At 39.2% G+C, this 13,535-nt stretch overlaps 1 protein-coding gene across 8 annotated transcripts in view; it reads left to right on the forward strand.

Moving 5' to 3' along the window:
• The window catches only part of Cadps2 (calcium dependent secretion activator 2), a 529,236-nt gene that overhangs the window by 380,819 nt on the left and 134,882 nt on the right, over nt 1-13,535 (forward strand). The gene's annotated exons all lie outside the window — the stretch shown is intronic.

Consider the following 13,535-nt stretch of genomic DNA (forward strand, 5'->3'; position numbering starts at 1 on the left):
GTGTCTCTGGAGTTTCCTTTCTTTTCTTTGCAAAAACCTGACTGAGTTTCAGGTTATTTGCAGCATGACCTAATGGCCAAGGAATTCAAAAGTCAGAACATCCTTGTTCAAATAGATAATTAATAACCAAGAAACTTGGATGAATTTCATCATGTTTTCCAGAGTTCCCACCTTCAGAGAAGCAAAGTCATAAATCATAGCTGGAAATGAAGCATATTAGTGAATGTAGAGCACTTAAAAACTGTTACATTAGTATTTTTAAAAAAATGGCTTATATTGTCTGAAATATTGTTATGTCAGCTACAAGGTTCTTTGTTACTAACAGTTGACACCTGGAATGTTCTCCTAGTGCCTTCAACCTCCTATATGGACAAGAAACTCTAGGATTTCATCAAACCTCTCTCACCATTGTCCTGGTTTGTTTCTTCTTCTGGCCTCACCTTCCTTGGTTCTCCAGTTATTTGTGCTTTCAGGCATCCACTCCATTCATCCATCCATCCATCCATTCATTCATGCCTTCATTTGTTCATTTCAACTGTCCTTTTGCTAATACTTCCTGGTCCTCCAGATTCCTAAGTGTGGTTCCCAAGCCTGGTATCTTCTTTTGAAGATTCCTGTTGTTATTGTTGTTAGCCCACATTTTTCCCACTTCTGCTTCTTCCACTGTGACCTCTATATGTCGGGTAATCCCCACCTATTTATTCTACAAAGCTACAGGATTCTATAAACATTTAGCATCTGAAATGTGCTAGTAATACTGTCAACCTTCCAAATCTAAAATTAAATGTAGGATTTCATCAAATCAGCTTTTGGACAAACTCTTGTAGTTTCTATAGGAGCTAGTAATACTTCTGATACAAAATAAATGTTTAATAAATATTCAGTGCATGAAGGAATTCATTGTTTGTCTTACTGTCTCTTCTATTAATGGACTCTTGACCTCTAGCTGAGCATTTTTATTGTCTCCCTTTGGCCCAATTTGTTTTCACTGTCAATATTTTGTCCATATATTACTGCACAAGTTTCTCCATTTTTAATTTGCAATTATCAGTCCTAATTTCAGCCTTTTTTTCTCTCTTTTAGCCTTCATGGATACATCTCTGTGTTTTTCTTCCATTAGTGATCCATCAGTCACCTTCAAAATTGAGGTTAACTTTTAACCATATATGACCCCAAAGCTCTTAGTCATTTCCATTCTATTATTAAATTAAAAATAGATTCTGAGCCTTGCTATCAATGTTTTCCCATCATTGCCACATTCTGTCTTACAAATTTTACTTACATGTAGTCTTATCCCATATAACCTGTTAATTTGTATGTGATATTTTGCTTTTTTCTGGTCCTAAAACTCTTGTAAGTTACAATGGATACAGTGAAACTTTGTTGAAATCACTACTGCTACCATTCCACAGTCCACAATAAAAATCAAGTTGATCTTAGTCTTGGGAGGTTTCATCATTTGTCATTGGGCCCATGCTTGCTTGAGTAGTAGGAAAATTTTGGCCAATTGTAGTTAATTTTTGTGGTTGTTTTAGATTCTCCCATTTCTCCAAAGGGAACCCTCTGTTCAGTACATTTGGGGTTAAGAAGCTGGTTCAGAGACATGGATGACTCTTCTTTGGCAGCAAGTGTCAAGAGCTCTTTAACTGGAGCCACTTATCTTCTAGCTGTTGCAGTGCCTCCTGGGTCCTGGGCTTTGAATGAGAAACATCCCAGTGTGGGGCAGATGCATAGGGAGCTAGAAAGATTTCCTTGAAACAACCCCGGTGACAATTACATGATCTGATTGCTTTAGTCATTGATGCTAAAAGGTAGAATTAAATTGCAAACACTGACTGAGAAATTCAACTAATGAACCCCCAAATTTTGTGTGTCTGAGACATATTTTAGTGTAACGCTCCTGAAGCACCCAGGAGTGCTTGCCCCTGCCTGAGAGGAGACCTGATTTGAATTCTAGGTTGCTATAGTTACCTTTAGTCCACAATATTGTTTTCTTCATAATGATAAGGTAATTTATGTAGCGAAGTTGGCGTTTATTAAGAAACAGATTTAGTATATATTCAAGCGGGGTGGGAGTGAGCTGTCAGGAGAGGACAGAGAGAGGCATGTAAGAGAACAGTAGCACACACCCTAGAGGGCATGTGGTCTTCTAGGATCCTTTGACTTTGTCATTGGGTTTGCTTTCCCATTCTCTCTGCCTCTGTGATTGCTGCCCCCACACTGAGATGTTTGTCATTGAGCGCCCAGGACCCAGGAAGCATTGCAACAGCTAGGGGATAAGTGGCTTGCAAGTGTATGTCCCTGCATAGTTCACATCATTTTCCCATTAAATCCACTTTTTAAAAAGTTAAAATATACACAGTAAGTTGGTCTCTGATTCAACATGTGGGTGGATGCAACTTAAAAAAGAGAAAAGAAGAAGTGGAGTTTGAAGGAAATTCATGCTTCAGCTTAGGACAGACGTCATCAAAAATACGCCAAGAGTTGTGGCATTTCCTGTGATGTTTGTAGTCCAAGTACTGCCATTCAGGAACGTCCTTCCCCCATGTTCAAAGAATAAAAGGGCCCAAACATGTCTACTGGAATACTCGCTCTGAAATTTGCAGACTCAACCAGGTTGGAAAACTACTTAACCTTCTAGAATTCTGGAGTTCTTAGGTATGAAAGGAGGGAAGGGTAATATCAAGACACTGGATGAATATAGGGACTCTTTATCAGTATCAGCTGCTATTTTTCCAGTGTGCATCCCTAACACCCGCCTCCCAGCCCAGGAAGATGTAAGCCATGAGGAACAAGAAAATGCAGAAAGCCTGTAGTCCAGCCGTTCTACCTTCTGCTAAGCAGGAATATTTCAGTACGCGTGTGCTTATACTGCTAATATCTTTGCTAATAGAGTACTCTACTTTAACCACTCCCTTCTTGAGATGTGCCCCTGTACTGCATGTCTCCCATGTTTGTCTACATCGACATTTTTGTGCAGAGCGATGCCAGTGTCAAATCCCTACTTTTCTGCCATCTACCACCATTCATTTGTCTGATTCTCTTTACATCTGTCAAGATCCACAGAGAGTCGTTTTGTTCATTGCCTGAAAACCACCTCTGACAAAAAAATTTGAAAGGGAAGAAGGCTCGCCTTTTGTTGTTAGCTGGAGTGAAGGACGGCAGCGGCGGCAGCCGTGTCTGGAGTGAGTTTTTTCAGGGAGCACATCCCATCAAGCAGCGCTGAGCTGCTGGGTGTGCACATTCTGTGGGCTGCATCTTCTCTGAATAGCTCTCTGAAATCTGAAAGAATAGAGGTAAACAGAAAAGGCTTGGCTGGTACCGACACAGAGGAAAACAGAAAGAAGAAAAAAAGAAAAGAAAGAGTGAGTCAAGGACAGAAAGGGACCCACTCCGGCAGGAAGATAACCACACACACCCATGAATAACAGCCCCTCACAATGACGGTTCCACAGAGGGCTGGCAGCTAGGTGAAAAGAGATGCGAGAAACAATGCATCCAAAGGGCAAAGTTCGAGGCTGATATGTGTGCTTATAAGGCTTGATTTTGTAAGGAACATCAGGGGTGGAGAAATGAAAGCCGCAATGTAAAATGGCTTTTATGTCCCAGTTTAATGTAAGACCTACAGTATAGTCCCCCATTCTTCTCCCTTTGGTAAAGCCACCTGGGATCTGCTACGTGATTATCAAAGGAGACTTCTGATGTACTGGCTTGCAAGTAGGAGGTAAAAGTGTACAATGTGACTGTAGCATGTATAAAAATCACCCTATTTTTCCTGTGGCTTCCAGATCATAGCACAGGATGGGAGAAAACCTTACTGGGCACCTGTCAGATCATCATATTTTGGCACTTCTTTCTGTGTGGATGCTAACATTCCCGTTGTTTATACCTCTCCACTCTTATTTTAGAGATAGGAATACATATTGTAGTAAAACAGATAATGAATCAAGGAGGGTCTTAAGGGTTTTCACTACTACCTCTTACTCTAGGCTTAGGTGTACAGCTGAAAGAAATGATATTTTAATACTGTAATCCCAGCATGTTAGAGGAGGAGACAGGAGGACCACAAATTCAAGATCATCTTATATAACTAGCTTGATGCCAGCCAAGTCTACATGAGACCTTGTCAAAAGAAATTCATATGTAAATATAACCAAAGTTTTAAGTGCAGAGGCTCATTTCCAGGGAGTGTGAAGCCAAATAAACTACCATCAGTGGCTGATTTCAACCAACATGTTAAATTCACAGAGCTGAAGGGTAAGATGAGTGAGTGCCTTTCAGATATGAATCATGTGACGTCTTTAAATTTTGGGTAAAATATAGAACATCCCTAACTCTGCTTTGGTCACACATTCTAAATATTACCTTTACCTTTCCAACTTAGCTCAACATGATGCAGTGTAAATATGCACTCATAAGAGGAAACTAACATTGGGAGAAGAGAGACTTGATATGACCTAATAGCACTGACAGGGGAAACAAAACATTTGTGTTCTTGTTTCCAACTCTTCTACCTACTAGCTGTTTGACTTTGAACAACTAGTCCTAATCTTTTTGAGCCACAAATCTTTACCTGTTCCTTTACCTATGACTAAGAACATTAATGCTGCCTACCTCCTTTGGTTCCTAAATAGAGCAAATAAAGCTATGTGAACAATTTGTTCATAATCAGACATTGTCGACGTATCATGTTGTGACCTTTTTTTATGTTCTGTGTAAGTTTACTACCCCTTATACAAAACAATTGGGACAACAACTGTTTCTGGTTTCAAATGTTTTTTGAATTTGGAAGTGTTTGTATAAATTTTACTGCTCGGACTCCCCAGCTGTGACTGAGCAATGCCGATGAAAAAGTTTTGGATTTCAGACTTTTTTTCATTAAGGAGGTTCAACCTGAATCAGGTGCATGGGCTTCTGCTGGTGTTGCTTTAGAAGCACTGAGTGCTCAGGTGAATGCTGAGCTCCGTAGTGGGTGGAGTATTCCATAAACAAGTTTCCAGCCGGAAGCATTTTCTGGAATCTTGTAGTGCCTTTTCACCATGTTGCTTCGAACCATTGTAGGCCTAATGGAAGACTAAGAGAAGCACAGGCTAAAGCTGGAGGAAAGAATTCTATTGTCAAGTAGGCAGGGAAACAGATTACATCTTGAAAAACAGTTACTGAGGTCACATGATCAGTTTCCTCTGTTTTCTGATCATATTGAGCAACTTTGGGATTTTTCTAAAGCACCAAATAAGGAGCCACCAAGGAAGAGAGGCAAGAAAAGGGTGTTTTAGTATATATGGGATACATCAGGTGAGCCTCAGACAGAAACAAGATGTATATTGCTAATCCAGAACTACAGCATTGGTTTTAACTTTTCCTTCGTCCTTATCTGCCATGGAAGCTGCTGACCCACAACCACTCACTATATCTCCTAAGGAGTACAACCCAACACAGGTAGCAGCCTACTCAGAATTTGCCAACTAGAGTCCAGCACTGTGCACATCTCTTTAATCTATTACCTCTGGTTCTAGTGAAGAGTTCTCCAGTATCCAATAGGTCAACAGCTTATCTCCCATCATGTTCAGTGAGGTGACATCATGCATTTGTGACAATATACAGTCCATCTAGAAATCCCTGGGCATCCTGTTTAATATGTTGTTGCTTATTTAGTTGTTGGTTTACATTTTCAAATTTGCATGGAGTAAAGGCCACTCTTTGCAACTCTAGTTCTTAGAGTTGTTGGTAAAGTGGTCTTCTTCCCACCACCCTGAAAGCTCTCTTCCTTGTCATGGATTGTCTTCTTTCCCTTAATTTCTTTCCTCCCTTGATTTTGAGGAATTTTTCCCCATACCTTCCTAATTCATAGTGGATCATAGATTCTTCTACCTTAATGAGGGGTTTGAGACAATATAGCCTCCTAAATGTTTTTACAACATATTATAAGTCTTCTATGTAGGAAATATTGATTCCTTTCTAGAAACCTTAATCATTAAAATTCTTAAGACTTAGTGCAAGCAGTGGTTCATGTCTTCTAACCCTTACCAGATTCTGCCTGTTAGATCTGCAGAGTTATGACCATGACACAAAGCCTGCTATTGCTACGACACCTTCTTTCATTTCTGTTTATTTTGCTTTGCATATTTTGAAGCTATTTTATTAGATACAGTCAAGCTTGAAATTCTTCAGTCTTCCTGTGAGCATTATTACTTGGCGTTCCATATCATATCGAGTGTTGATTTTGTGAAATGTATTTAGACTGTTATTGTCACTTTCTTTTTGTATTTGTCTCATATGTGTTTGTTCATACCTTTTGAATTTTATTAGTCTTGAATTTTAGTGTGTGACTTAACACTAAAATAAGTTCTAATTTAGCTTTTTAGTGTGGTTAATATTTTACTCAGTTCAGTCCCTTTACTATTACCATGCATACTAATGAAAATGAATTGACTTTTACTGTTTGGTTCTAGGTTTTCTTTTTTGGGTCACACTTTGGAACACTTTTTTTTTTGGTTGCCTGAGGTTATCATCTCTATTGTGTATTTTTCTCCTACAGTTTATATTTTACGACAGTTGTATTTGAATATTTACCAGGTACACGGCTGAATACAAACCCAGCTCAGTTCACCTTAAGTCTTCACTACCTTCCTTGATTGTGATTTGACATCATCTGGTTGAGTGTGTTGTGACATTCAGATTGGCTGTGTGAATCTGGGAGAGAGGGTCCGAAGAATGAGGCAAACTAAATCCTCATGCAATAGCCAGCTTTATTCCGAGCATCAGACAGTTTATATTCTTGGGATTAAAGAAGATCACATGATCAAGGTTCACACGAGTTTAGGCTGCATGCTGTCTTGAGGACAAACCATGCATAGGAGCAGATGATGTGTAATCTGAAGCAACCCCACTCCTGCTCACTACTCCTGAGAGGAGCACGAAAGCACAGTCTAGGAACAACCCATGTTATGGATAAACATGGTTACCAGGTTCTTCTTTACTTGGACTTTTCTCACAAGGTCTCAGAAATCTCACACAGCTTCTTTCATGCACCACGTTTGGACAGTTTGGCACGTCCCAAACCATTTTTCTTTTTAACAACACTGAGTCAAATAGTAGCTAAATACTTTAATTGATTAAATTGAGTGACTTTATGGTACATGAAAATGGCCCAAACTACATAGCAAGGTGGCTGTCATTTTAAGTGCAGAATTTTATATTAAAAAGAATGTGGCTGTTACATATAAAATTAAAAATAATCGTAACAAATTATAAAGACCACTGTTAATGCTATTACATTAAAATTGATGATTTCAAACACTACAGGTCAGACGGCAAGACAAGTACTTTCTTTTAAAAAAGCAACTTTACACTGAGTGGTGATGGTACATGCCTTTAAATCCCAGTCATTGGGAAGCAGAGGCAAGTGGATCTTGGTGAGTCTGAGGCCAGCCTGGTCTACAGAGCAAGTTCCAGGACAGTCAGGAATACACACAAAGAAACCCTGTCTCAAAAACTAAAAAAAAAAAAAGAAAGAGACAGGTGGGGGGGGGAGGAAGGAAGGAAAGAAAGGAGAGAGAGAGAAGAAAGAAAGAAAGAAAGAAAGAAAGAAAGAAAGAAAGAAAGAAAGAAAGAAAGAAAGAAGTTTTACAGTGTATCAAATACTCAAGTATGTCATATGTTTAACTTAGCAGTATACATACATCAGAGACTTTTCCCAAGGGAAAAAAAATACATGATTTAAGAACACACAGCACAAAACTAGCTATTAAAGTATGATTTATGATAGCTAAATTAGAGGAAAAACTTCCAAATTAATGCTAGAAGAAAATTATGTGGATATACCATCTGATGAAATAGTCTTCCAATAGAAAGATATATTAGAATATTTAAGTTATCTACTAAGCTCATTAAAATAATAAAATTGAATCATATATATCTATTGATTTATAGAAAGAATATTAGAATGGTACTTCCAGTTGTTTCTGGTTGGCATTTTATAAGAATTTTTTATTCTGTATTATTTTTCTGAATTCCTTGTCTCCAATGTCTATAAAGTTCTTTGTTTAAAACATATATTTTAAAATACAATACTAAATATGAGGGAATCAGTGATATATAGCTATATAGATAGATGATAGATTATAAATAAATATTGAAGAACTCTATGTGGAGATCTTAATTCTATTTTTAATTTAAATTTCTTTTGGCATTTTGTTTCTCTTGCATTCTAGAGTTGCTTACAACAGTCATCTTAGTTTGAATTGCTCTAAAAAATTTTGTTTCTTTGTGTGTTCCCAAGATAAACTAGCTATCAAATACCTCTTTGTATTTGGCACAGCCTAGAAACAACACCATCCAGTTTTGTGAGCTTATAAACTGAAATTTTGCTTACACTGCAGAAGTGTCTACTCATGTGCAAAATCTCCAAGAAATCAAAATGTACCACAAAATGCAAAGAAAAGATCACAAGAGAGGCTATCATAAACCATAAAAGAGTTGGGTGGGGTATTAAGAAGGGTTGGAGAGAGGAAAGAGAAGGTGCAAATAATGTGATTATATTTTAATTTCAAAAATTTAAAAAAAAAGTTTTAAAAAAGAGTAAGAGTGAATATCATTTCAAAATCTCATCTTTTCAAAATTTTTTCATAGAACATCTGTTTCTCCCAATGAGAAGGCGTGGATCTAAGTAATTTCCTCTGTATATTCACAACTAGAGAAGAGGGAACAGCACTGTTTCTGTAGCGTGTACTCACCCAGATGTTAGCTCACTGTGACTGAAACAGAGGAAGTGACACTGGCCAGGAAACAAAGAAGAGGGGCTATTGTTTTCCTGTCATCATCTCCCGCCATTTCTATTCTCGCACTGTGACTTCCTCTCCTTTCCATTCTGTTCACAAATGGATATTGGTGGGGAATACACGAAGTGCAAAGTGGCTTTACCTGCTGTGCTGCAGGCAGAATTGACAATCAGAAATACCACCCTCCAGGTGTCTCTCCCCTTGTCAGGCTCTCTAGGGGAAACGGGGATGTCAGACATTCCTCAGAGGAGAAGAAAGGCGACAAGAAGCCGAGAAGACACTCAGAGCTCCTTACCCTGTAGCATTTGCCTCCTCGTTGCTTGCAAATAAGCTCTTTTTAAAATTTATTTTAAAAATAAATAAAAAATGTATTTATCTTACATCCCAGCCACCATTTCACTCCCTTCTCTGCGCCCAGTCCTTTGCTTCCAGTTCAGTAAAAACCAAGACAAAAAAATTTAACCGAAGAGTAGAGGGAGTTTGAAAGACGTCTCTAACATCGATAAAATCTGTCTGGTTCTATTCAGTGTCACTTTTGGCTCGTTCATCCATACTTCCAGAGCATTCTGTCCCCACACATGCCTAGATATTTGGGGTTCAGTTAGCCTCCAAGTGTCTAGAGACTGTCCAGCTGATAAAAGCCATAAAGTCACTATAACAGCTACAGTAGTTTCCAGTAAGAGAGCGTGAGCTCGTAGACGCTAGGTGTTGACCTTTAAGGAAAAAGTAGGGGAAGCCTGTTGCTTACTCTTTTGGCTCTTCGAGGGCCTACCACCTAACTCCAGTAATCACATGGAGGCTTATTCTTTCTTATGAATGCCCAGGCTTAGCTTGGCTTATTTCTAGGCAGCTTTCCTTGTATTGCCCCATCTATCTTTTGCCTTTTGGCTTTTACTTTCCTTATTTCTCCATATCTTTTATCTCCCTCTTTTCCCATCTGTCTTTATGGTTAGGTAACTGATCGCTGGCCTCTTTCTCTCTCCTTTTCCCAATTCTCAATCTTCTCCTAGATTTCTTCTCCTATTTCTTCTCTCTGTCTGACAGTCCTGCCTATCTTTTCTCCTGCCTTGTTATTGGCCAATTAGCTTCTTATTAGTCCAATCAGGTATTTTAGACAGGCAAAATAACATAGCTTCACAGAATTAAACAAATGCAACATAAAGGATACAACATATCTTTGCATCTTTAAACAAATATTCCACAGCATAAACAATGTAACCCATCTTAACTAATATTCTAAAACAGATACCCTTAGTTAAGTAATCTTTAGAAGCGCCAGTTAAAGTTGAGTGGATTCTGTTGCTAACAGACATTTCAGATACTTAATTCAGCTTTACTATGTATTTCAGGGAAGGCGTTGTGCAGAGGATGCTTGGGGTTGTTTGTCCTGTGATCCTAGAGCATCTCCAGAGATCATTGCTTTTTGTCCTTTACAGCATGTTTTGGAAAATATGAACAGCAAACTATCTGTGCTCAATTTTATACACACAAAAAATGTTTCCTAGACATGCTAAAATTATTTTTCACTGGTATCATGGACCTCTGAAAATTCTTAGACTATTGAAAAAGAAATCTCGAATAGATGAACCATAAATTCTTCAAGCACAAAAAGTGTCACTATGCCTTTTGTTCATATCCTAGCATTTAAGTAGACTCTTAACATTCTTTTCTACTCAAACACTGAATCCTAAAACCCATTTTTGTACCATTACCTCTAATTTTTTTAAGTAGAGGTTATTTAAACTTTTCCTTTATAGGGACTGATTTCTTGTTTTCCCTGTTCAAGGAGCCATTAGACAATAGAAAGTTGGATAAATAATATTGTTTAACTTTCTTTCCTGCATTATGTTTTTCAAGTCAACTTTATCATATTTTATACTTAATGCTGGAAAAATTATTAATCAAAGTGAGAAGTCCATTGTATCTAACTTTTTTCACTTTTATTTTTTTTATTGAAAAAAAAATTTTCCGCCTCCCATTTCCCTCCCCCTCCTCCCGCCCCTCCCGCCCCTCCCGCCCCTCTCGCCCCTCTCCCCCTCCCCCCACTCCTCTTCTCCTCCCTCTCCAGTCCCAAGAGCAGTCAGGGTTCCCTGCCCTGTGGAAAGTCCAAGGTCCTCCCCCCTCCATCCAGGTCTAGGAAGGTGAGCATCCAAACTGTCTAGGCTCCCACAAAGCCAGAACATTAAGTAGGATCAAAACCCCGTGCCATTGTCCTTGGCCTCTAGTCAGCTCTCATTGTCCGCCATGTTCAGAGAGTTTGGTTTATTCCCATGCTTTTTCAGTCACAGTCCAGCTGCCCTTGATGAGCTCCCAATAGATCAGCCCCACTGTCTGAGTGGGTGGGTGCACCCCTCGTGGTGAGAATTTTCTTGGTGATAAACCTCCATTTTGGAGGGGAGCTTGTTGGGACTGAGAAGGTAAAAAGGGAGGTCAAAACATTCCATCCTGCAGAGAAGCTCTTTAACTTCAGGGAATTAACAACACAAAAGCTTCAGGGAGTCCCTGAACCTGGCCAGATATACTAGGTCTCTGAGTCCTCAAGCTTATATAAGCCAAAAAGATTGAAGAGAGAAACTCTCAGACAAGCTCAGCTGTTTAGAAGAGGCTTAGAACAGCTGAGCCACCAGAAAGAAACAGACCAGCCAAGCAGCCTGGAAGCAACACAATGGCTGAGGTGCCTGGAAGAGGCTCAGATCATCTGAGCTGACTGACTTGCCAGCATTGTTGAGCCGCATGTTAAGTTGTGCCATGTAGTCTATATTTCGAGCTTGTGTGAGCTGTCACCCATGCTGATGTGACCTTTTAGAGCCTTTGACTATCTTTGGGTTATGTCTGCTACTGTAAGTAACCCCTTCCCAACATTCCTGTAAGTAACCACATAAAACTCATTGGTTCACCAAGATGGACTTCAGTGGTGTCCTTACTTTGGTCTGTTAGCTCTGTCTCAGGTGACTAGACATTTGTTTATGACTCATCAAGGAGAGGGTCACACAACACCTCAATCTGCCATGTTGACTAATACTACAAGTTAAAAATACTTTAATCCATAGAAGAATTAAAATTACTATATAGCCCTTGTCTGGGTTATGGTTTCTCTTGCTGCTACGAAACACCATGGCCAAAAAGCAAGTTGGGGAGGAAAGGGTTTATTGGACTTACACTTCAGCATTGCTGTTCATCACTGAAGGAGGTCAGGACAGGAACTAAAACAGGGCAAGGTTCCGGAGGCAGGAGCTGATGCCAAAAACATGGAGGGGAACGCTAACTGGCTTGCTTCCCATGGCTTGCTCAGCCCACCTTCTTATAACAGCCAGGACCAGTAGAGCTAAGGATGGCACCACCCACCATGGATTGGGTCCTCCCCCACTGACCACTAAGTGAGAAAATGCCTTACAATTGGGTCTCATGGAGGCCTTTCCTCAACTAAGTCTCCTTCCTCTGATGACTCTAGTTTATGTCAAGTTCACACACACACACACACACACACACACACACAAAGCAACTACCCAATACAGCCTTCAGGAGTTATTTTAATGGATCTTCATCTCAAATAAAATGCACTTTCCCTGCATGTGTGCCGATATCATATGCAAATAAGTATGTGTATATGTAGTTCATATGTATATATGATAGTCTCTCTAAAAAATAGAACATGTTGTATAATCACTTGGGCATCAGTGACAGAATGTTTTAGCATATGAGTTATGTTTTTTAATAATCTTTGAAATATGAACATATACCATCATATTCATTGTTTAGCTGCTTAATAATACAAGAAGGACCTCCCTGTTGTAAATAGTTTGACTTCATCTGTACGTAAAAAGATTTCCACTTCCAATCGGTGTTTAGACTTGGCGACTCGAGCTTCTTTCACAGAGCACCCTGTTTTTATGGAAATCTCGTTACTTCAATTGCTACAAGTCCAAAAAGAACAAAAATGGGGATATTCAGTCTCAATCCACAAGGGCACGTTTTCTTCTCAGTAGAACAGCTTCACTATTTGTCAGCCATTGACTTAAACCCCAGGTAACATCCAGGTAGAGGAAATTGTTCATTTATATTAGAATTTTAAATAACCACATTTTGCCAATCTTTTTATCAAGGTGAAAGGCATGTTAATATTTTTTTCTTTTATACCTCAGGAGAAGAATTATCTTCTTGAGATTTTAGAGTAAATCAGTTTGAGGCTAACTAAAATGACAACTAAACACTAGGGATTTTCTGCTATGTCTAAACAGATGTTCCCTCTGTTAGAGTGCTTTTTTCTACCCAAGTACTTCAGCTACAACCCGTGCTTCTGGTTGCTTTTTTCCAAACTTCCCATCTTTTATACTGCTTTGTGATACATACATGTCAGGTAATTTTAACTCCGCTAATACTACTGAGGAATAGTAAGCATTTACCTGTGTTTAGATGGGAAACACGGTTTCTGTGCTGTCTTATCTCGGACAGTAGCTGTTCTCACTTCCCGAGTGGTATTCCTTTGTTTCATTACTATGTTTGCTTGGAACATCCACACTGTCTCAGCCAGCATGTCAGATACCAGAGATAGAGCAAGAATGAGGCAAAGAATAAATAATTTGTAATTACTTCACAATACCAACTAGCCTTACGCATAATGGACAGCGATAAAGAAAGGAAAGGAGGAAAAAGCAGGCTGTGAAAACAGGAAGTGACTCATCGCAGCCAACATGAGACTAGTTAAGAGGATGGAGTGGGAGGACTGGCAAGTAAGGGAGGGGAGCAGTGAACGTG

The sequence above is a fragment of the Chionomys nivalis genome, chromosome 1 (genome assembly GCF_950005125.1).
Source record: "Chionomys nivalis chromosome 1, mChiNiv1.1, whole genome shotgun sequence".
Classification (NCBI taxonomy): domain Eukaryota; kingdom Metazoa; phylum Chordata; class Mammalia; order Rodentia; family Cricetidae; genus Chionomys; species Chionomys nivalis.